Source organism: Octodon degus, unplaced genomic scaffold, assembly GCF_000260255.1.
Source record: "Octodon degus isolate 3935 unplaced genomic scaffold, OctDeg1.0 scaffold00159, whole genome shotgun sequence".
Taxonomy (NCBI): domain Eukaryota; kingdom Metazoa; phylum Chordata; class Mammalia; order Rodentia; family Octodontidae; genus Octodon; species Octodon degus.
This window is the reverse complement of record NW_004524735.1, coordinates 2,232,702-2,256,127: the sequence shown is the minus strand read 5'-3', so window position 1 is coordinate 2,256,127 and position 23,426 is coordinate 2,232,702. Positions and strand designations below refer to the sequence as shown.

Here is a 23,426-nt window from a genome sequence, read left to right as displayed (position 1 = left end):
TACTTGATGGATGGGTTTGAATGCTCAGCTTCCATGAAATTGCTCAGCATATCTATGTAAGAGTTGGGCTATTTTGTATTCTAAATGGAAATATGATGCTTATATATAATAACAAAACATTTCTGTGTATTTCAATTTTCATTATTAACATGATATATTAGAATGTTATCGAGTTTGCAAAAACAATCAGATAAAATACTAAGAACAGCATCTCACACTAATGCTGTTATCAAAAACATTCTCATTTCCATTACAAGTTGTAGAACTAATACTAATGGTTGAAGAGATGCCCATATTATAAAACTAATATTACAGAAGAGTATACCAAATAAAATGTTAGGCAATTTTCTTATACTGATTATAGCTCATAAAAATCTCTTACTATCAAATGTGCTCTTTGCACAGAATATGGACTTTGACTGACACTCCAACCACTTTGACTTTGAGATGCAGATTTTCCAGAGGTCTTGGGCACACAAAATGCAGAAATGATGTGCAGAGAGGAAAACCTTCCATATCAAACAGCAGTGGGTGTTTTTAAGAATTACAGTCTCCAAAACAGACAGAACCCCCTGTGTTCTGTAAATTTAGTTAGCAGGTTGTTCCCTAATTTGGCCTCTGCACAGTCCATCAGTGTCCCCATTGGGAAAGCTTTTTAGAAGAGTAAAAATTTGATTATCTAGACATTTTCAGTTCCACTGAGGCAGGCAAACCACATTGCATTGAAGCTATTATTTTATTCTTGCTCTATTAAATTATTGACCAAATTTGACCAATCACTAACTAGACAGTATTAGCAATACACACATAAATCATTGAACTTGAATATATACAATAAAATAATGAGAAAATCTCAAATATATCTATATTATACATATCTATGTATCAAAAGAGCAGTAAGAAGAAGGTTTTGAGGCAAATCACCCATTTATGCATCACCCCTGAAGGAATCAGTTATCCACAAAGTCTAATTAGGCTGGTTGATTCAACCTCGTGTAATCAAAGGGCTCATTAATGCTAGAAGATGGTCTGATTCTATGACTAAAGCCAGATGTCCTACAGCACAGGTCAAATCCTAGTTCTGCCAATCATAAAAATGTGACTACTGTCTGGTTAAAATCTTCTGAGTCTTAGAGTTCCCATCTGTAAAGTATGAATGTTAACTGCATTTGCTTCATTATGCTGCTGAGACAATTAAACAAGCACATCTTTGTAGGTTTTGCTTGACTCCTCGTAAGAGCTGGCTAACATTTGTCTCCTCCCATTTAAGTGCTCTAAGTTAGGAGCAACTATACTAAGAATAAGCATTGTTTACTCAAATACAGAGGTACCTTGTCTCATGAACATAATTTGTTGTACAATTTTGGAAAAGACGACTACTTGTGTGTTTGTGTGGGAAAGGTAGTTATGTGTTTGTCATTGAAGCAGGGTCCACAAACAAATGAAAATCCTTCCCAAATACTTCTGTCTGTGAGCCCAATTTTTGCTAAAAAAAAAACTTTCAAGAACCAAGATGTCAAGATATAAAAAATGAGACAGTTTTACAGTCTTTTTGCTCAAATAAGTGTAGCAATAAAAAATACAGTCATCAGTAACTGAAAAACCAACTGAGCTTAAAGACATAGACTCTGAAAGATGTACCCATCTCAGAAATGTTGAAGGAATCACCAGATGTCCTGCAGGTTCCCATTGGAATTTTGTCCATGAAACAGTGGTATAGTGTGTCAGATGGCAATTCCTAGCATTAAGTCATATTAGAATAGCAAGCTGGGACTTGGGTGTCTCCAATAAATTCAAGGTTATAAGAACAAGAAAGAAGGTAGGAAATAGATGTTGGATAATATTTTAATATCGGCCACAATAGTCATCAAGGGGAACATTATAATTCGTGTAGACTTCCATATAGTCATTTTATGGTTTACTATTTATTGTTTTAATATTGAATTGCCTACGGGAAAGTGGTGTTGCAAACTTTTCATTGCTCTGAAGTTTTAATATAGTGCTGATCTGAGGAGATTTTATTCTGTCCCTGGAATGTTTTTATGTGCTTGTGTTTTGTTTTTCTTGAAAACAGAAAACACTGTTAGTTAGACAAACACTCCCCCAGAGAAATTTTCCCCAGTTGCTCAGTACACTCATCCCAGTCTAGCTACATACTGGCATTCCTTAATTTTCTCAGTTATGACCAGCCCAGCTGTCTCTCGTGACTTTCACACTTCTTTTTCAATTTCAGGAGTCTCTGTGACCCAAGAGCGGCAGGTTTCACTGAACCTGGATGCTATCTTCCAAAGTCTGTTTCTTTTTTTAATATTTCTCCTCATGAAATTGTCTTACTTATGTACATACCAATTTATTATTTGACTTCCAAAATGAATTTAAGTCCTTCAAGTTATATATCTGATTCACTACTGAAATTCTGAGTCTAAAATAGAGTTTAAAATCAAATCACAAGGGCCAGCCAAATAGCTCAGCTGATTAAAGCACCTGCAAGCAGGCGCAGAGGTTGGGAGTTTCATCCCCAGGCCAGCCATGCTGGCTTTGTACCTGGGACATGCTGAGACAGCAATTGAGACTGGGTGTGGTGGAGCACGCCTGTAATCCCAGCTCTTGGGGGGCTGTAAACAGGAGGATCCTTGTGAGTCTGATCTAGCAGTGAGACCCTGAACACTCTATAGATCCTTCCTTAAAATACAATAAATAAATAAATAAAATCACATAGTATACATTTGTTAAACAAATGAAATAATTTTTCTCCTCCCCTCCCTTCCCTGCCCTCTCCTTTTTTCCCTTCCCTCTCCCTCTCTCCTCTCCTCTCCCTTACCCTCTTCATTTCCACCATGCTTCATTCCCCTCCCCTCCCATCTCCTCTCCTTCCATTTGCTCTTCACTGCTTTCCTCTCTCACCCCTTCTGCAGGGAAAAAAAAATCTTAACAAAGAATTCTTGTTCAGCATGTAATTACAACAAGATGAGTTATATATTTATTATACATTTAAATGATTGATTGCATTAACATAAATGAGTTAATCACCACTCATCAGAGCATGCCTTCTGACACCTAGTAGCTCTCCAACAGGCATTATATTCAGAAAAGTGCAATTTTTATCATTCTATAGATGAAAAATTCATTTTCATGGAGAAAAATTTCTGATTGGCACAGACTTCACTTTGAGCTATGACTTCCTTGGGATTTAAAACAATACTTTTGAAAGATAAACTTCTCAATTATAACTAGGAAACAGTTTAGCAGACATCTAATTCAAGACGGTGTAGAGGTGATGCATAAGTACAAGGAAAATGTTCAATATGAAATGCTACTGAGGGATGACATTAAAACAAGTGAGAGGTCATTTTTAGCTATACAAGTACAATCCCATTTCAGTGTCCAGAGTCCAGAACACTGGCAGCACCACAAGCTAACAGGGTATGGAACTCTCACTGTGGCTTTCGGGAGCACAAGACGCTACATCATTTTCAAGGGGAACTTTACAGTTGTTTGTGTGTGTGTGTGTGTGTGTGTGTGTGTGTGTGTGTGTGTGTGTAACTGGGGATTGAACTCAGGCCCTTGCGCTTGCCAGGGAAGCGCTTATTCCACTGAGCCATCTCCCCGGCCCGAACTTGACAGATTTTTGACAAAATCTAAACACTCCTTTACCAGATCATCCAGCAATTATGCTACAAGGTATCTGCCCAAATGAGATAAAATTTCCATCCATACAAAAACCTCCACATTTTGGGAAGATGCAGGGGCTGGGGGCTCCATCCCCAGCTTGCTGTGCCAGCCTCACCTTGCCCCTGGGGTACACTGAGACTGTGATGGAGACTGGGCGTGGTGGCGTGCACCTGTAATCCCAGTGCTTGGGAGGCTGAAAAACAGAAGGATCACTATGAGTCCAATATGTGTAGTGAGACCTTGTAGACCCTGTACTACACACACACACACACACACACACACACACACACACACGAAACAAACCTCCACATGCTTGTTTGTGGGTAACTTGTTTCCAATCAGCAAATCCCAGAAGCAATCACAATGACTTTCAGAAGGTGAAAGTATTAAGAAACTATGGGCCATGCATTAGGTGAAATATGATGTACTGATAAAGAGAAAGGAGCTAGCAAACCACAAAGTCATTAAGGAAACTTAAGTACACATTGCTCAATGAATGAAGCCAATCAAAAAGTCAATATATAATTCCACTTATTTCCCATTCCACAAAATACAAACCTATGAAGGGATTAAAAGGAGCAGGGGCTACCAGCGGTGTGAGGGTGTGGAAGTGAAGGACAACAGGCTTGCAGACTTGGTGGGTGCGTGTCATTAGTTGAACTAGAATCCCCTTATCACTGTTGTTTTCTCTTAGAAGTTTTCCATCTGCTGAGCCCCGGCTGGATTCTGGACTGGTGTGAATTCCGTGGTAGCCGCCACCAGCAGAGGAGCCTGACGCTACTCCCTGGTCACGCCCTTCCCCATGCCCCCGCCTGGACGGACGCTTCCTCACGCAACAGCTTTAACAAGGGTAAAGAAAAACGACTTTCTTTCACGCTATCAGCAGTTTCGCTTTAGAGTAATTAAATCTAAAAATCTTCAAATTCTGTTTAATTCAGGACAGTGAGATTATTTTCCAAGGGTCTTTCTTTTATGGCGTTTATGATTTGTAATCAAATAAAATGTTCATCTTTTTAGAGATAAGTATGCTTTGGGAAACTTTACTGATTCTGAGTATTTGCAATACTAACAGACTCTATTGAAACTAAAAGTAGCTTCTTTCTCTAAAAATTAAATCAAATATGTTAGGTAAGTTAGTACTCCCTTTTATTTTTAATTTTATTCATTCATTTATTTATTTTTTTACTTCAGACACAGTTTATTATGATCTTCATACAATCTACATAAATTTGAACTTGTATTTATTTGAGGTCATTTATAACATAGCATAATAAAATCAAATCACTGGCACTCTGAAGTAAAGCAGGAAATCCCCAGTCAGTAAACACACTTGATTTATTTTGTATAAAAGGGTTAAGTTTACAATTAAACTTTTATAAAAAGTTTGACATGAATAAATACATCATTACACATTTTATGCAGAAATAAACATCTCTTCCACTATACAAGAAAACTCTACTTAAAGAGTTCAAAAGGTTCACAGCATTCATTAGGCTTGCATAAAAAGGTAATATCTCTCTCTGTCTCTCTGTCTGTCTCTCTGTCTCTGTCTCTGTCTCTCTGTCTCTCTGTCTCTGTCTCTGTCTCTCTCTCTCCAGCCTTCCAAGCACTGCGATTACAAGCACGTGCCACCACATCCAGTCTCCTTTGCCATCTCAGCATGCCCTGGGTGCAGGGCCAGCATGGCAGGCTCAGAATGGAACCTCCAATAAAGGTAATTTCTGACCAAAGACTTCATTTAAGTAACTGAGAAGTGAATCCTTCTGGTATTCACACTCCACCTTTGAAAAAAGGCAAAGTCTGCTTAGATTGGGCAATTCCTTGTGATTTTTAACTGTTCAGGGTGGGAATAGTGTATAAAGAACACCTTTCAACTGCAGAAAGGACATTTAAAAGTCTTTTTCATAAATAACAAATATCACAGTCCAGGTCAGACAACACCCTGGGACGGTGATTATTCTTAGTTTTTCTTCTTATTTTTATTTTGAAAAAAAGTCAGTGCAAATTTGTTGTCCTCCTGGAAATGGTTGAAAGTTTTGGCTTCTTAAAAGATCTGCTGTGGATTTGCTGTTTTTCTTATTGTGCAAAAGAAATAGAAAAGAAAAAGAAGAAAGAACAAGTCTTGATCACCCTTTATTCAGCCATAGAGTGCTTTACTGTCGCTTGACATTAAGTCAGGAGGGAATTTGGATGCCTGCAAGGACAGGATGCTGATGTCCATGTTAAGTGTTGTCAGGGGATTCTGGATGCCTGGTTCTGCCCAGGTCTTGGGTGGTGCAAGGTGACTATCTTGGGGTGCGAGTGGAGGGCGATCTGCAGGTCTAGGATGTAATCCATGATGCGCTGCAGGATTTCCATTTTGCTTGCCTTCTTGTTCTGGGGGATGCTGGGCACCAGCTCCTTGAGCGTGCAGTAGCAGTGTTTCGTGTTGTACAGCAGGCTTTTCGTGTCGTCCACTGGGGTTTTGTTCCAGGAGATGCCCAAGCTGTGGCCCGGCAGGTTATTTTCCTGATGGACCTCACTGGATTGAAAGCTTTATACTGATCGTGGGGAAGGGGAAACTGGACTGCTGTGGAGCTCAGGCCACCGCCTGCAGAAAGAGAGCTTCATTAGGCACTGGGCTCAGCTTAGAATCTATTTTTATTTTTCTATTTTTTCCCTTTTTTTGCATTTTCAGTACAGGGTCTATAGAGTCTCACTACACAGATCGGACTTGGTCGTGATTCTCCTGTTTTCAGCCTCCCAAGTGCTAGGATTACAGGCACACGCCACCACACCCAGTGTCATTTGTAGGCTCAGTGCACTCTGGGGACAGGGCCAACACAGCACACCATGGATTGAACCTTGTCACTGCACCTAAGCAGGCACTTTAGTCCGCTGAGCTTTTGGTTGGCCCTAGTACTCCCTTTTAGAGTAATAGCAAGTAGAAATTGAAAACTGTCATTTTTTTTTTTTTGGTTTAAAATAAAAACTGTCATTTTGATATTCATAAAATACACATTGAGTGCCAGAAGATAGCTCAGCAGAATCAAGTGCCTACTTAGGCTAGCTTAGGCAAGCACAGGGATCCTGGTTTGATCCCTGGCACCACATGCCATGCCAGTCCCAGCCCCAGGGCAGTCCGATCTGGCTAGAGTCCTAGTGTGGTGGTGCATGCCTCTAATCCCCAAGCTGGGGAGGCTGAAAGCAGGAGGATCACCATGAGTTGGAGCTGTGTAGTGAGACCCTGCAACAAAAAATACATTAAAATGAATACATAAATAAATAAAATAGACATTGATCTATTTATTGAGAAAGAAAAGGAATTTCAGTCCTAGCAAAGAATTAAAATTAATGTAATTTAATTTCTCTCAAAGCTTTCGTATTTTATGCAGCAATTGAGGTCATATAATTTTACATAACATGTTTAATAATTCCTTTAGATGTTTGAGGGTTTCATAATCTAGGACTCATTGAGCCTTGAAAATGAATCATCCAAAATGAAAATGTTAAATTATTTTAATGCTATTAGAGGTAGCAAACTTTACAGTTTTTTCTCTAGGGAGGTTTGTATCATTGTATCATTGTTTAGGGACATAGTCTGCCATTGCTTTTATTTCCTTTTATTTACATTTCCTAACAAACATCTATAGGGACGGAAAGGTTAGAGATCATGTTTGGCTGTGTCATTTACAAAGCCTGTGTGATTCATTGATTGCCGGTCTCCCGATTCACCCTCATAGCAAGCTGAAATGTTCTGTTATCATTGATAAAGATTTTGCAGGTGGCGAGGCAATAGACATGTTGATGAAATGTCTAAAGGTGAAAAATGCCATTGCAATTCATTGTGAAGTTCTAATTGGCAATTGGTTTAATACTTCACAGTTGAGAGATAGCTCCATTTGTGTTTTGGTGTGTGCAATATAATACTTTAGAGCCAGCTGATTTTCAGAGAAGATGCAATGACAGAGCCAAAACTTCTTTCCAGGGGTTCTGATGTCACAATTGAGAGATTAGAGGTCCTTTGAAGATGCTCCTTACTTTAACAAAAACTTAATTCTCCTCTGGCTCCTATACATTGTTCAGGTTTCCCTGTGGAGGATAATAAAAATCGTTGCGTATGTATGTAAGATCCTCTATTCATCCTGGAGGAGACATTGCCTGAAATAATGAATCTGGGAAATAACTTTTGCAAGTTCCTGCTACAATTGCCATTTTTCAGCTAAAGTTTGCAAGTCTTGAGAAGTAAATTGCACGTGCTCTGCCCTGAGCTGCCCTTTCCCAACCAGTCTCTGCTGTTTCTCTTCAGTAGTTTCCACTCTCTTCATCCCCATAGGCTTGCAATGACACTAAAATTAATTACAGCTGCTCCTACCAGCACCTCTCTCCTCTTGTATAAATGTGTTCCTCAGACTTCCTACAATTTTGCTACTCTGCGCAGCTGTTTATTGATATCTTTTGCTTTCTCAACTACTAGTAAGTCTTCTATAAGCACTGTGGCTTTGACTGTGGACTCAGATGGTCTTCAATATTCCTGACAAAAGATATATCAGCCCATAGACTCCTTGTCTGAGCTAAATAAACACTGTTTCTGCTTTTAAAAAAGGATATTTTATATCCTGCTAACAATCCTTCTTTTTAAAAATATTTTAAAAGAAAATATATGCTCAAAATAAGGTAATATGAGAGTAAACATAATATATTGCATATTGTTATCTTCATAGTAGTTACTTAAAGTATGATACAAGCATATTTTATTGCCCACACAACATTGACACTAACTTTTCAATTAACTGAAAGAAACTAGCTGTATAATAATCTTTCATGTTTATGAAATTTTGTTAAATTCTCAGTACAATTATGTGTGGACTTCAAAGATGTTGACTTGGGGCCAGGGAGATGGCTCAGTAGAATAAGCGCTTCCCTGCAAGAACAAGGGCCTGAGTTCAATCCCTGGTTCTGAAAACAAACAAACAAACAAAAAACCAAAAAAAAACCCACAAAAACCAAGATGTTGACTCATGGAAGACACTACACACTATACCTTAGTCATTCAATTCTTAAGCATTTTCTTTTCACTTTGCAATTCTTGTGGTGATAATTTTATCATTATATTCTTGCCATGATTTTTAAGTAATACTACAGCTTTTGGGATTCAGTGCTACTCATCCTAAAGTCATTAGCTTATTGCAGTTGGTTCAAGTTTTTTTCTGATGCATTCATCTGACCCAGGATCATCATTCTTAGGGAAATGTTCACATGTACTTCAGACATATTCTACTGCTGATTAGGTGGTATGTTTTACCTAAGTCAGATTAAGTTAGGTGGTGAGGCTCAGATCCTCTGTATTCTTTGTGTTTTTCTGTGCGCATTCTAGTTATCTTACTAAGAAAAGGATTTTAAAAGCTCCAACATTTTGTATTTGTTTTTTCACTGTGCATGTGTAACTATTTTGTCATATCTAAGAAAGAGAGATCTTTCTTATTTTCCCCTTTCCATAACCAGTTTCTGTTTTCTTTTGAACTGTTCCTTCCCAATTTGCAGTGTCTATTCTGCCATTTGTGATCCAACTTACTGGTTCATCTTCTCATACTAGAGGGACAATATTGTGTTTATATATGTGAGTTTAATTTATTCCCCTTGTGAGTATGGTCTTGAGTTGTATCCATTTACCTATAGAAGTCTCAAGTTCTCCAAATTTTTCTAAGAATTTAGTAAAATTCCAATCAAAATGCCATTAGCATATCTCAAAGAATTAGAGCCAAAATTCTTAGAAGTCATTTGAAACCAGGAGAGGCCTAGAATAGCAAAGGCAACTCTGGGCAACAAAGGCAAGGCAGAGAATATTGGAATCCATGGCCTGAAAATACACTAGAAAGCTACTGTGGTAAAATCAGCAAGGAGCTGCTAAAATAATAATAACCAGAGCAAATGATCAGGAGAAAAGAATAGAAGATATAGACAACTGGAAACAAAATCAGCCCATTTATCTTTGACAAAGGGGCCAAACATATTCACTGAAAAAAACATATTCTTTATTGGTGAATAGTGCCAGAAAAACTGGCATTTCACATGCTGAAGACTACAACTAGACTCATGTCTATCATCACGCACTACCCTAAATTCAGACCAGATCAAAGAGCTAAATAAACAGAAACACTGAATGTACTATGCAAGAAAATAAGTAGAAATCTTGAAGACCTAGATTAGACAGAGACTTCATGAACAAAGTCAGATCAAATGGGAAATATTTTAATGAACAAATGGGATCGCAGCTTATTAAAAAGCTTTTGGACACCAAAATAAATCACCAATAGAGTGATAAGACAGCCCAAATAGTGTGAAAAATTTATGGCAAGTTGTCCCTGAGACAAAGGACTTCTAGCAGGGAGCGTCTGAGTAAATTCTGGCATAATATTCCTGCCATCATCTGGTTTAGTCAACCAGCAAGAAGATATAAATAGGAAATTCCACAAGAAATGAACAAAAAATTAAAACTGATGATCTTAAGTGCTTGTTTTTTGTCCATTTACCAGATAACTAGAATTATCTGTACTATCTATATAGCATGGGATTTTATTATTTTTACCTAAAGATGTCTCTTTTTCATAATGACAAATCTGTTTTCTTTTTGTTGTTATTGCTGCATTTTTTTAAAAGCCTGGTTTTAACTCAATACACATTTAAATGTTTTTAGATTGATTCATATCTAGTAAGTTGTAATTTTTAGGAACTTCATTATTTTTAATTTTATTAAAAGTTTATGACTTGATCCTTTCAAGAATTTCAACAAACTGCAAGCACATGTTAATAAAGTTGTTAAATTTAAAAAAAATTAAAAAGATAAGATTCCCCAAATTCAAAGACCCAATTCAAATATAGGTTTCAGAAATGGATACAAATAGTGATATATGTGTGCCTATGTTTATAGCTGCACAATTTGTGATAGCCAAATCTTGGAAACAACCAAAATGCCCATCACTTTAAGAATAGATAAAAAAGATGTGGTACTTTTATACAATGGAGTATTACTCAGCTATGAAGAATAATAAACTCAAAGCCTTCATAAAGAAGTGGATGTAACTTGAAGATATACTCCTAAGTGAAAGAAACTCACATGTGTAAATATTGTATTGTCTCCCTAGTGTAATAACTCAAAAGAAGAAATAAAAATTGAAAGGTATAACACAGTTAAATGGAAAGCGAGACCTTAAGGTTTAAACAACAAAGATAGAAAAATGAGAAAAATGAGGAAATATGGCATGGGCAAAGCCATACATTTATTTAAACAGGATGGTTAAGGCAATAGTCCTAACAATCCCCTTCAGGTTTTTGAAAATAGCAGTTAATGGGTAGAATTCTCACTCTAACTCTATATATTGGTAACTGTGAACTAAGCAACTACCCTGAGGATAGCAATGTGTAATACTAAAACAATGCTTGAAATAGCTGTCATTTTGGTCATCTAAAGGCATACTGCTTCTTGTCAGACCAATTGTTGAAGTATTCTGTTTAAAGTATTTTTTAAAGATAATAAAAGAAAAGAGACAAGAAAAAAGTCATAGGATTGTCCTGCTACAATGTTGTATATGGTTTGATTTATAAATTTCTGCATAAAAAATGTGTAATTGTTCTTTTTCATATTCTATAGAGATTTAAACTTTAGACTATCCATGGTTGCAGGAAAATAGCAGTTCCATGTTATGTTGAAGGTGATTAATATTAAGACAGACAGTGATGTTAAACACAATTGCCTCTGTTACTGGTCAATAATATCATTAAGCTTCTCTTCTAACAACTAAAGTTTGCAGACCAAAAATCAGAGAAATAGAGGGCTTACAAGGATAGCCAATATATTGGCCATAGCTCTTTAAGGTAATTGAGGACTCAGGACATAAGAGAATCTGTGCTGTGACATCCTATAACTCAGTGGTGTTCCAAATTTTCTGATCAAGGAGATTATGGGGCCACAGACGAAAGTGATTGATGATGCATAGTGTCCCTAAGGAGAGTCACTTAGAGAGAAAAATTTTCCTCAGGTTTTCACAGAAAGCAAATTGGTCAAGCAATTGCCTTGAGTCATCCAGATGGCTGACACCAGCAAAAGGTCTACAAGGTGATGTGCAGATAAAATAAAGAAATGATTCCAGTATAAATCCTGAGGGGATTTGACTGACCTTGTCAGATTCAAAAGTTGTATTTTGATTTTTATAGGTTTTGCTTTAACTTAGTCTTAACCATCCAGCAGAAGTGTAACCATGAAGCATAAAAGTAATGCCATATTAATTTGTACATATGTAAAATGCTCAAGTCAACAGCTTCTAACAATTGCCAGTTCTGCTGATAACCCACTACTATTATGGACTAATGGACTATACTGGGTTAGTTTGCTGAATTTAAGTAGCTACAATCTTTAGACTGGTTTTAAGTATGAAAAGGTCATTTAAAGAATTCTCCAAATACAGCTTCTCTCACTGCAGTGGAACACCCATCTCTGAAAAGAAACAAAACAAAATAGGGGTATATGTTAGTAGCAAAGAAGCTAGGAGATCGATCAAGTACGTGAAGGTGGGACTTGGCCCAGTGCCTAAAACAAACAAGCAACCTCACTCCTGAGATGAACATCCTGTCTAGTTTAGCTATCAGTTGCTAGGCAATCTAGTACAATGTGCTACTAACTTCACAAAAATGTAAATAAGTGACATTTTTTGTTGTGAAAATAAAAGGGGGAAGGAAATATAAATATATGAGTTAGGATAGATATACAGCTACTTTCTCAGTTCACTGATAATAAAAGTTTGTACTAATATTATTTAGACAGGATATCATGTCTGCATCTTGTCCTCTAAATTATACAATATGCAATGTATTTATCACTGTAAATGTCCTACTAACCTGTATTGAAGCTGTTTCATTGCTATTCTATCTTTTCATTAAAAAGAATAAGAATTAAAAAAATAAAGAAATGAATACAAATTCTCAGACAAAATATCTATGTACACCAAATAAATAAATACATCTTCAACATCATTGGTGTTTGAAAAGGTTCAAATTAAAACAACACTGAGATTCCACCTCACTCCAGAAATAATGGCAACCATCAAGTAATCAACCCATAAAAAATGCTAATAGGGCTCTGGAGAAAAAGATGTTCTTCTCCATTGTTGATGGGTGTGTAGACTAGTGTAACTACTGTGGAAAGCGGTGTGGAAAGTCCTCAAAAAGAAAAAAAAAACCCACAAAACAGAGAACGCAGGCCTGGCATCTGAGTGAGACTGCCCGGAGTGTGCCAGGATCCTCACTCAACTCAGAGCGCAGGCCCAGCGTGTAAGTGAGACAACCTGGGGCTGTCGGATTCTCATTCAACACATAGCCCAGGCTCAGCAAGTGAGTGAGACAACCCGAGGCCCGTCAGATCCTGATTCAACCCAGAGCCAGGCCAGGAGTAGAACCTGCAGCAGAAATTCCTGAAAAGTGGCTAGAGGCAAGACCCATCCAGCTGATTAAGGAATAGAACATCTTGCCAGAGTGGCACAAGGGTTCAACTCTAAGGGCTGCACCAGGAAGAAGTGGAGTACAGCAACCAGATCCAAGCCACACCCACTTGGATGAATTTGAACTTGGTAGATCAGAACCTAGTGCTAAGGTAATAACTCTACCTAAGCTTTACACCAAAGGTCAGAACACAGTGCTGTAGAAACTGACAAAGAGAAGGAACAAAATACAGTCTCAGAACCCCAAGCCCACTCAGAACAAATGCAGAAGACACTAGCATAGAAGAAATTGGAAATCATACACCTGAAATCTCTGACATAATAGCAACTGAAGTAAAGAAACAACCACATAAATTTATAGAGGAAATCAGATCAGAAATAATTTCTGAATTAAAAAAAGAAATGACATTTATAATGAAAGAAGTACTAAGTGCTTCTTAAGAAGACACTGATAAAAAATAGAGCAGAATATAAAAATGAAACAATCTTTGAATAAGCAATATAGGAAAAAAATAGAATGCATGAAGCAGATCCAAAGTGATATACTGGAATATAAACCCTCAATCACAATCTGGCAAAACCATTTGAATGAAGATGAGAACAGACTTTCAGACCTTAAAGACTCCATTGCAGCTAGTGAAAAAGTAAGAAAAGATCTCTTAACAACAACTAGGATGCAGGGAAAAAATAATTCAATACCTGCAAGACTATGCAAAGATGAACAATGTGACATTATCCATGTCCACAACACACTAGCACTTTGTGCGATATCCTATCTTCAAACTGTTAGAAGTCCTGATAATTTATTTGTCATTCCATTATTTATCTTACATTTTATTCTTAGTAATTCTTTATCATGAAACTTTTTCTTAATTCAATTATTTTGAAACATTTAAGTATTTAAAAATTAGCATTCAAATTTCTGAATATTGCTTAATCTTAATTTTTGTTTTAAGATTTATACTGTATATTTGACTTAAAATCTATTTATAAGACATGGTATGATATTTTCTCCTAGTATTAGAAACTTCAAAAAGTATATACCCATTTTCCATTGACTTTATATTATGTCTTCCCTGTCTTTTATACACACATACACATATATATGAAAATAATATGTGTATAACTCAACATAAGATTGATACTGTTTCTTAGAAATCTTTAATGACCTTTTAAATGGATTCATCCAATATATTTTCCATAGTCTTTATAATTATCATTTTGAGAGCTCTTTATTCTTCATCCAGGAACATGCAGCAACTTTCTTGCCTTCTGAATTATGTTCTTTGTTATTTCCTATATGCTACATTTGGAGGTATTAGAATATTTCAATTTTGTATAACTGGAAAATATTTTACTTTTAGTTTTCAAAGATATGTTTGCTAAGTCTAAAATTCAAAGAGGACAGATCTGTTTTGTTTGTTTTTTTTTTTTTTCCTTTCTTTTAGTCCTTTAATTAGTCTAGTTTCTTACATACTTGGTCCTTTTTTCTTTTTTCTTTCTAATGTGGAATAAGATGCAAATTTTGTTCTTCCATAGCTAATTTTTATGCATATGCTTTAATGATCTTTTTTCCTTACAGTTAGTTTTGGACGATTTCATTTTTGTGTATCTGTGCATGATTTTACTGAAATTTCTTATGCAAAATGTTCATTTTTCTTGGAAATGTGGTTTTATAAGTTCAACTAAATTCAGAAATTTTAGATGTTTAAATATTTATTGCCTACCTCTTTCTACTTTGAGAATTCTAATTACATGAATATAAGTTTCTTGATTTTGATACAAAGTGAACTGTTATATGACTGATCTGTAAATTCTTCGTTTTTATTTTGGATAATTTTTATTGTTATATTCATTTAAGTTTGTAAATTATTTACAATGTGCAATCTATTATTAATCTCATGCAATGCATTCATTTCAGAAATATTTTGCTGAAAATCACTGTCTATATCTTACATCTTTCACATCTCAGTATATTGATTTTCCATTATTTATCTTACATTTTATTCTTTGTAATTCTTTATCATGAAAACTTTTTCTTAATTCAATTATTTTGAAACATTTAAGTTTTTAAAAATTAGCATTCAAATTTCTGAATATTGCTTAATCTTAATTTTTGTTTTAAGATTTATACTGTATATTTGACTTAAAATTTATTTAAAAGACATGGTATGATATTTTCTCCTAGTATTAGAAACTTCAAAAAGTATATACTCATTTTCCATTGACTTTATATTATGTCTTCCCTATCTTTTATACACACATACACATATATATGAAAATAATATGTGTATAACTAAAAAAAAAGAAAAAATTAAAAAAAAAACCCAGGATTAGAGGTCCTAGTTGACTCAGACATTCCTCTTCTGAATATCTTCCCAGAAGAACTGAAAACACCATGCCACAGCAATAGATGTCCACCCATGCTTGTAGCAGCACAATTTCTAAGAGCTACATCTTGGAAAGAACACAAATGACCATCAACTGAAGAATGGATTTAAAATGAATTACTACAGCCATAAATAAGGATAAAGTCAATCTTTCTGAAAGCTTTCTCCAAGATGATTCTCATTCTTGCCAATGAACCATAATTAGGGGGGCAAATGGATTTTGTTATTATTCCTAAATACTTCATGAAAGAAGCACTGAACTCTAATATTTCACCTTCTTCAGTATTAGCCATCTGTGTGTTCATTACCTCACTGATATTTGCATTATTATGACTTTTCAGTTTATTAGCTCCTTTAAATTATCATTTTCCAGTCATGGTCCTAGGAATAATGCTAGAGAAAACATTAATAGTATTTGTCAGTCTGTGGAATTCATTCATCACGTGGTATAGCCAAATGATTTCCATCCATCAACTGAGTCTAAGGGATTACTAACCCAGTACCCACCACTGTATGGCTAGTAAGTGACATGCTGACATCAACACGTCAAGCATGGCATGAGCACACGGAGGATGTCCATTCACTGTTTTCATGAAGGAAATGTAGGTTTTTAGGAGAAAGAGGCCTCTCTCCATTACCATTTTCTTATTTGAACTATACACACTCTCAGTATTATGCCTCACTAACTACAAAAGATGCCCTCCATTCTGTCCAGTGTTTATCACGCCAGTTGGGCTTTAGTATTCTAAGCCTTCAAGATGTAAACTTTGCATTTTTATGTATATATGAAATTAACTAATTCCATATAGTGCAGGTTTTGTAGATGATTGTGTCTAAAAACAAGATATTCCTATTAGTGGGCTCAACTAGATAGGGGCTAATTATTTTTTGATATAATGGTAATCTGAAATTAGAAAATTGCTGCCATTGGCTTAACCATGGGCTACTTTTATCAGCCACTGTGGCTAAGTTAAACTTCACAAACTCTTTTGACTCAGTGAAAACATTTTTGGATGAGATATCATAGTTATATTTTACCATGGACCCATGTCTCTCACTAAAGATTGAACTCAGGGTCTTTCTACTGAGTTATAGCCCAGCCATTTTATTGATTGATAGATTGATTGATTAAGGATATTGTTATGCTGCTAAGTTGCCCTGGCTGGGTTTAAACTTGTGCTTCTCTTGCTGGTTGCCAGAGCACTTAGGGTTAGAGGTGTTTAAGATCAAGATTATTTTCTGATGTATTCAACAGAGTGGAAAATCTGGGAATTCCTTATTTTAATTGTAATTTATGAAAATATAAAATGATAAAAAGTAATTTACTAATACTATGAAATTTGTAAAACATTTATTTTTACTTTTAAAATTTCTAACCTAAAATCTCTTCCAGAACATTACATGTTTGAAAATATTAAAATAATTGAATAAAAAGTCCTTCAGAACTACATCGTCAACATACATCTATCTATTACAAAACAAGGAAACTACTATTTTTATTCTTTTTCACCAAGTATACAAAAGGATGTTTAAAATTTACATAATTTGAGCACAATGCGCTCTCAGGAGTAGTACGTTAGGGTCAGAGCACATGAGACTGCTTTACAGTTACCCACTCTAGGCTGGAAGTCACACCTTCCTCACATCTGTAAGGCAATCCAAAATCAACGTCCTTGATGTAAAGAGAAAAAACTCATTTAGGAGATCAGGACAAAAATATCTTAAATGAAGACATATCAAGGCATACCAGCTCCAATTTCTTTTTTGTTCACTTCCATGTTGTAGTTCGATAAAGTATAGGAGCAGATAGGGGAAAGAATTGGAATACAAACACTATAGTGCCATGACGTGCATCTATGTAAATAATGGAGTATGCAGAATTTTTCAAAGAACAGAAACATATATCAAAGAACTAGAAAAGATCTAGCAAATGAGAAATGCTGGAGTGTAAAGCGTGCAAAAGCAAGAATCTATTTAAGTAATGATATAGAAAATTCCAAATCTCAGAGGAGTTGGAACTAAATTGCTGTGTACAGAAGCAAATCTGTGCTGCCAGGATTCATACAGGATAAACTTCGTTGAAAATGGTTTTTAAAATTCTCAAATCTCAGTGGAGAATCCACTGAGAGAATAACGGGTCTGCTCAGTGGACCATAAATGCTCATTGGCTACAGAAGCTCAGTGAAAAGGAACAGATTTATTCTTCACTACACACACAATCTAGTACAGCTACAGGGAGGAGAATATTGAAGTCATACAAACTCCAACTAAATCCAGACAGTTGTGCTGTGCAATCTCTAGTAAGTCTGTGTGGCTTTTCTCTGACTTTTAATGTTCTTTTGTCTAAAAGAGGAATTAGCCAAGACCACATCTATAAAGCATTCTGTGCATGATCTTTTTTATACTAAATCTTAACTCTTAAGGTTATTTATTTCTGCATTTGTGATTCAGGTCCTGAAAACTGGAGAACATGATTTCTACACCAAGGAATAAGGAACAAGTTACTAAGCCATGCATCATAATAGAGAGAGGTAAAGGTTTTAATGGAAAAAGGTGTGCAGACTGTTGAGCTGTAGGGGACTCAGGTCAACAATTTCTGACATTGCCAGTTAAGCGGAAGACCCAATACTATTATGGACTACTGAACTGTTTTAGATTATTTTGCTGAGTTAGCACACCTATAATATTCAAATGATGGAACTTAACAAAAAAAAAGTATACTGATGAATGTCCATTTTGTATCTGTGTATTCAAAGTGGTTAGGGTAGATATATAGTTACATTCTCTTAACGAATAGAGGAATTTGTTCTAATGGTGTTTGTAGATAGGATATCATGTCTGCATCTTGTACAGCATTTAACCACTGGGAGGAATGTATGCAATATGTTAATTATTGAAACTGTCCTACCAATTTGATTTGAAACTGTCTCATTGCTATTTGTTTATCAATAAAATTATGGAAAAATGTTAGCATCAATTAAAAGATAAACTTTAAAAAAAAAGAAAAAAAGAAATGTCACAAAGTCTAAGCAGGAAGAAACAAAAGATTCTGTGGGAGCAAGGTTTCACTTCAGTTTCCAAAGACAGGTAATAGTAATCCCTCTGGGAAGTCAGAAGCATATTGCAGAGTAGAGGAAGAGAATCCAAGTAAATGCATTTGGGGCTAGCCCATTAGCTACTCTCTTTATGCATACAAGCTAGTGAATGAAAAGCATGAATCTTGAAGGAAAATCAAAGGTGCACTAAAGGAGTCTGATCTATTGCTGTTTCTCCCACAGAAAGTTTAAGTAACCTGGAGCAAGCTATCTCAGTCAGTCTTTCATCCAATTTCAAAATACATAGTTAAGAAAACTTAAGAATCAAAGTAGTTACTGAATATCAATACACCAGATTTTTGGGAGAGTTGCTGATGGAGCAGTGTCCAGGGGAGAAAAAGGACAGGAAAGTACTCAGAGCAGTGATTTTGTATGTATTTGGTACAGGGTTTACAGGGTCTACAAGGTCTCACTGTAGAAATCAGACACACAGTGTTTCTCCCATTTTCAGCCTCCCAAACTCTGAGATTACAGGCACGTGACACCACACCCAATCTCCATCGCCATCTCAGTGTGCCCCAGGGGTGAGACCAGCAGGGCACACCTGGGATTGAACCCTGGCCATTGTGCTCTGCCTAAGCAGGCACATTAGTCTGCTGAGCTATCTGGTCCACCCAGCAGTGCTTATTTTTAACTCAATTGGAATTCTATAATACTTGCCATGTCTGTATGTCTATATACATCATTTAATCCTTAACCCAAGATTAGGTTAAATAACTAGTAACTAAAGTTGTACTGATTACATTGATTTATTTTTTTAATTTGAACTTTATTTATTTGCTTTTGTGTATATAAGCACATATGCTGACCCAGCCACATGGAAGTAACTGATCAAGATGTGAGTGACTGTAGGACGAACACAAATTACATCATTCATTTAAAATGACATAATCCCCTTAACAAACAAGATTTCCAGTGTCAAAGTATGTTGCTACTCTCAGGGCTCAGAACAACACAGTGAGATCCATGTAGTAGACATTCAGTCGTTCAAAAAATGCTCAGCAAGGCAACTTCCACAAGACGCATCACCACCAGAAACCAAGGAACAAGATGTTATCATGGCCTGTGCTCGGGAAGTGAGGGCACTGAGTGAGGGCACTGAGGTCTGCTGAGATTAAATCTCCTGTGAGAGCCTTAGAGCATGGGCTGCACTTAGAAGTCAAAATTGCAAACAAATAGAGGAGGTTGGAGAATTTTGTTGGCGATTATATTTTCAAGCTGAATGAAGAAGATAAAGAATACAAGAAATATTGTCTCTCAAATTCTATAAACATTCAAACAAGGGAACTAGTTTTCTAATCTAGAAAGTTTATCTGGTAAGGTATTCGGCATTACAGAAGATTAAAATTTGGTTTTGTACCCACTCATAGAGATGTGCCTATTCAGTTAAGCCTTAAATTAAAATTTATAAATTGTTTTGGCCAGATGTAAGACGATGGCATGTTTTCCAAATCAAAACAGACAAAAATGACCCCTAACAATCACTTTTTAAGCTTAAGGTTGCTTTAAAAATCTGCTTGCCATCTTTGTGAGATTACTAATAATTGAATGCATTTATGTATTTATAAACCTTTTGATATTTTTTATCGTACAGACAAAGGGATTCAAACAGACATCAAAATATGATGAAATGTACACAATGATTATTCTCTTGTGAGAACTTTCATGTGCAAAACATTGAAGCAGGTGTCCATGCAAACCACGCTTTCTGTCCCCAGGTGCCAACAGTGTCAAGAAGAAAACACATCCCATCTACTCTGCTTCCAAGTACTAAATGAGTAAAAGCAGGAAAAAGAAGGAAACCCTAAGAGTGATTGGTGTGGGTAAAGGTTTTTCCTGATGCATCAGAGCAAGTGTTCTTGGGGAAGTTGGCACGTGGATGTATCAAAACAGCAGAATTATCCACAAGTATTTTGCTAGTCTGTTGCTTTATATTACATGTGATACAAAAATGGTTTGTTTCCAAAATCTCTTCTCAATAGAATGGTGTAATTCTACTCTTAAAGATGACTAACCATTAAGAATCAGTATGCACACTATATTTTTCTTTCTACGTATCATGAAAATGTTCAGATAAGTTCTAGGTGCCTTACAGCTCATATAGCATCAGAAGAATCAAAACACAAAGAAAAAAATGTAAGCTCATTTTCAATCAGGAGAGAGAAAGAGGACAAAAATAGCATAATTCTCTGATTAGCAGTTAAGAGACAAAAGTTAAAAAAAAAAAAAAAAAAAAAAGGATTGGGAAACCCCTGTGAAACAAATGGAGCCAGTGGCAGAAAAATAGGAGAAGGTAGTCCTCTTTATTTAGTCAGGGGACAGGACAGTGCAGAGATGGATGGAGGCAAAGGACATTGTATGATCATCAGCCAAAAGGTCCAGGTGGCCAAGGGAACTGAGAGAGTGACTGGTGAAGTGTGAGACTTGGGCGAAGTCAGGGCAGCTGAGGCCCTACTGTAAAGAAAAAGGATTTACATTTCTTATAGCCAGGGATGGGAATGCCTTGAATGGCTTTAAAAATAAAATGCACTTAAGTTTTATAGTTTCAGGGATGGAAATGCTTTGAAGAATTTTAAAGAAAATGCCATTACACAAGGCACTTTATAAAATAATTGTTTCATTAGAGGTGATATGTCAGGCACAGGCTTATGGAGCATCATGCTCTGAGGCTCCACCCTACCTCAGTCAGAAGGGCTGTGACGAAGCACATAAGGAGTGATGGGTCCTGGCCAGAATGTGAGGGTAAAGGAGCCTTCTTACTTTGTTGGGAATGTGAACTAATACTGCATAACCGCTAAGGAAGTCAGCACAGCAACTCCTTAGGAAGCTAATACAAGAAATTCCATTTGATTCAGCTATCGCTCCATGGAGTACGTTCCTGGAAGAACTGATGGCAACATATATAGCAATACAGACAGACCCTTGTAAGCTCTGGAATCAACTTACGTGTCTCTTTATAGATGAATGGAAAAGGAAATGTGGGAAATATACACAGAGCAATGTTAGTCAGCTCTAAAGAAAAAAGAAATCCTGTCATTTGTAGAAAAAGAAGAAACAGAAGATTACTGTGAGGGTTCTGAAGAATGAACAATTAATTTTGGTTTAAAAGGAATAAATGGTGGTGGCAACACTAAATTAGAGTGCACATAACTAGTGATGGGAAAGAGAAGGCAAATTATCACAAAAGTTGAGAAAGGGGAATAGGACAGATCTTGTAAGATATATGGATGAGTTGAGCTATTACTTTGGCTGGAAACTTAGATAATTTTCAGGGTTACTGAAATGAGCCTGGGAACTTGGATCCAGGAAGGCCTCCACTACAGAGACTTGGAAAATATTGCAAATTATTGTGCTGACTGAAGATCATCTTCACAGTTTTCCAAAGGAAGAATGGGACACATTTGGAGAAATTCTTGCAGAGATTTCAGGAAGAAGGCAGATTTCCCTGGGAATGTGTCAGCGCAGTCTGCTCAGGACAGGCTGAGAACTGTGGGTCTGCTATAGCTGTGAGCATACCAGACCTCAAAAGTAGGACTCTACCTCTTTTACTATTATTTTCAACCTGACTTTTCATTATCTTCTCTACACAAAAGACCAGACTCTAGAGACAAATTAACATACTTAAAGCCAATGTCAGATCACAAAGTGGAAAGATAATGAAGGTCGGTGAGGCTGTCTGATATTTATAATGGGGTATTGTTTGATTTTGGTGTATGACTGACAAATGTGTGTAAAAGACACTATTCTGAGAGGAATAAAGCTTTCTATTGAAGGACTGGCCTATTTTCGTCCTAATTTTAGTCTCTTTTTTTCTACTTCTGTTATTCTGTAGTTACAAAGTCTTAAAAGACCATTTTACTTCCTGTGCTTGTACTAGGTAAGCCTTTCATAGGTGCATATGAAGAAGGTCATTTCTATTGTACAGTCTTCCATTCAAGAGCATGATAGACAGAAGTCCTATGCCAGCACACTTCCACGGCTCCCTTTGGGTTACACAGACTATGCTACCAATGCGTCTCAGGAACAGATTTGCATGCAGTAGAACCCACCAGAGCCCCTAAGGAAGGACAGGAGAAAAACTTCCTGACACATCCATAATGCAGACAGACATTCAGCCAGGAAGCCTCCAGCAGTTTGAGAAATAAGTAGATATCACACACCCCAACATTGTCCTTAATCCTCATGTCCATTCTTTTGTACACACTGTATAGAGGCCAAAATTTTAAAAGCATTTGATTCCTCAAAGTATTCCTCTCGAGGAGTACTGAAAAACAGCAATCTCGTAGTGAGTGTACAGTGCTGCACAATTTCTCATTACCATTTCCATAAAGAGGGTACGCTAACTGGAACTCCAAGACAATTAGGGCAGGCTGTCTTGGAAACTTTGGTACACGTTGTGTTCTACAAACATCCACTAATAAAAACTACTAGAAAGAAGACAAAAGAAAACCACATGCTGTCAGCTAGAAAGCCATCAAACAGCATGGGGCGCCCTGCTACCATTCGATTTTTTTGTTTTGTTTTTTTTTGTTACTTTTGCTTGCTGATGCTTTTGTTACACAGCTCAATTTACCAAGTTCTCCTTGTCCGTCTACACTGTATGGAGCAGGCATATTAAATAAAATACAGTATGTTCTACTTACTTTGATTTTGAAGTGGCTTTTATTTTGTTGTTACTATTCTCTGTTTTGGCACTAAAAATAGAACTCAGGGGCTTGCACTTGCCAGACAGGCTCTGTGCCACTGAGTTACATCCCGGACCTTGACTTTGATTCTTTTTTTTTTTTTTTTAATTT

The 23,426-nt window shown here is 36.4% G+C and overlaps 1 pseudogene; it reads right to left on the bottom strand.

Moving 5' to 3' along the window:
* Positions 1 to 5,723: 5,723 nt before the first annotated feature.
* The window catches only part of LOC101574196, a 46,534-nt pseudogene continuing 28,831 nt past the window's right edge, over positions 5,724 to 23,426 (bottom strand).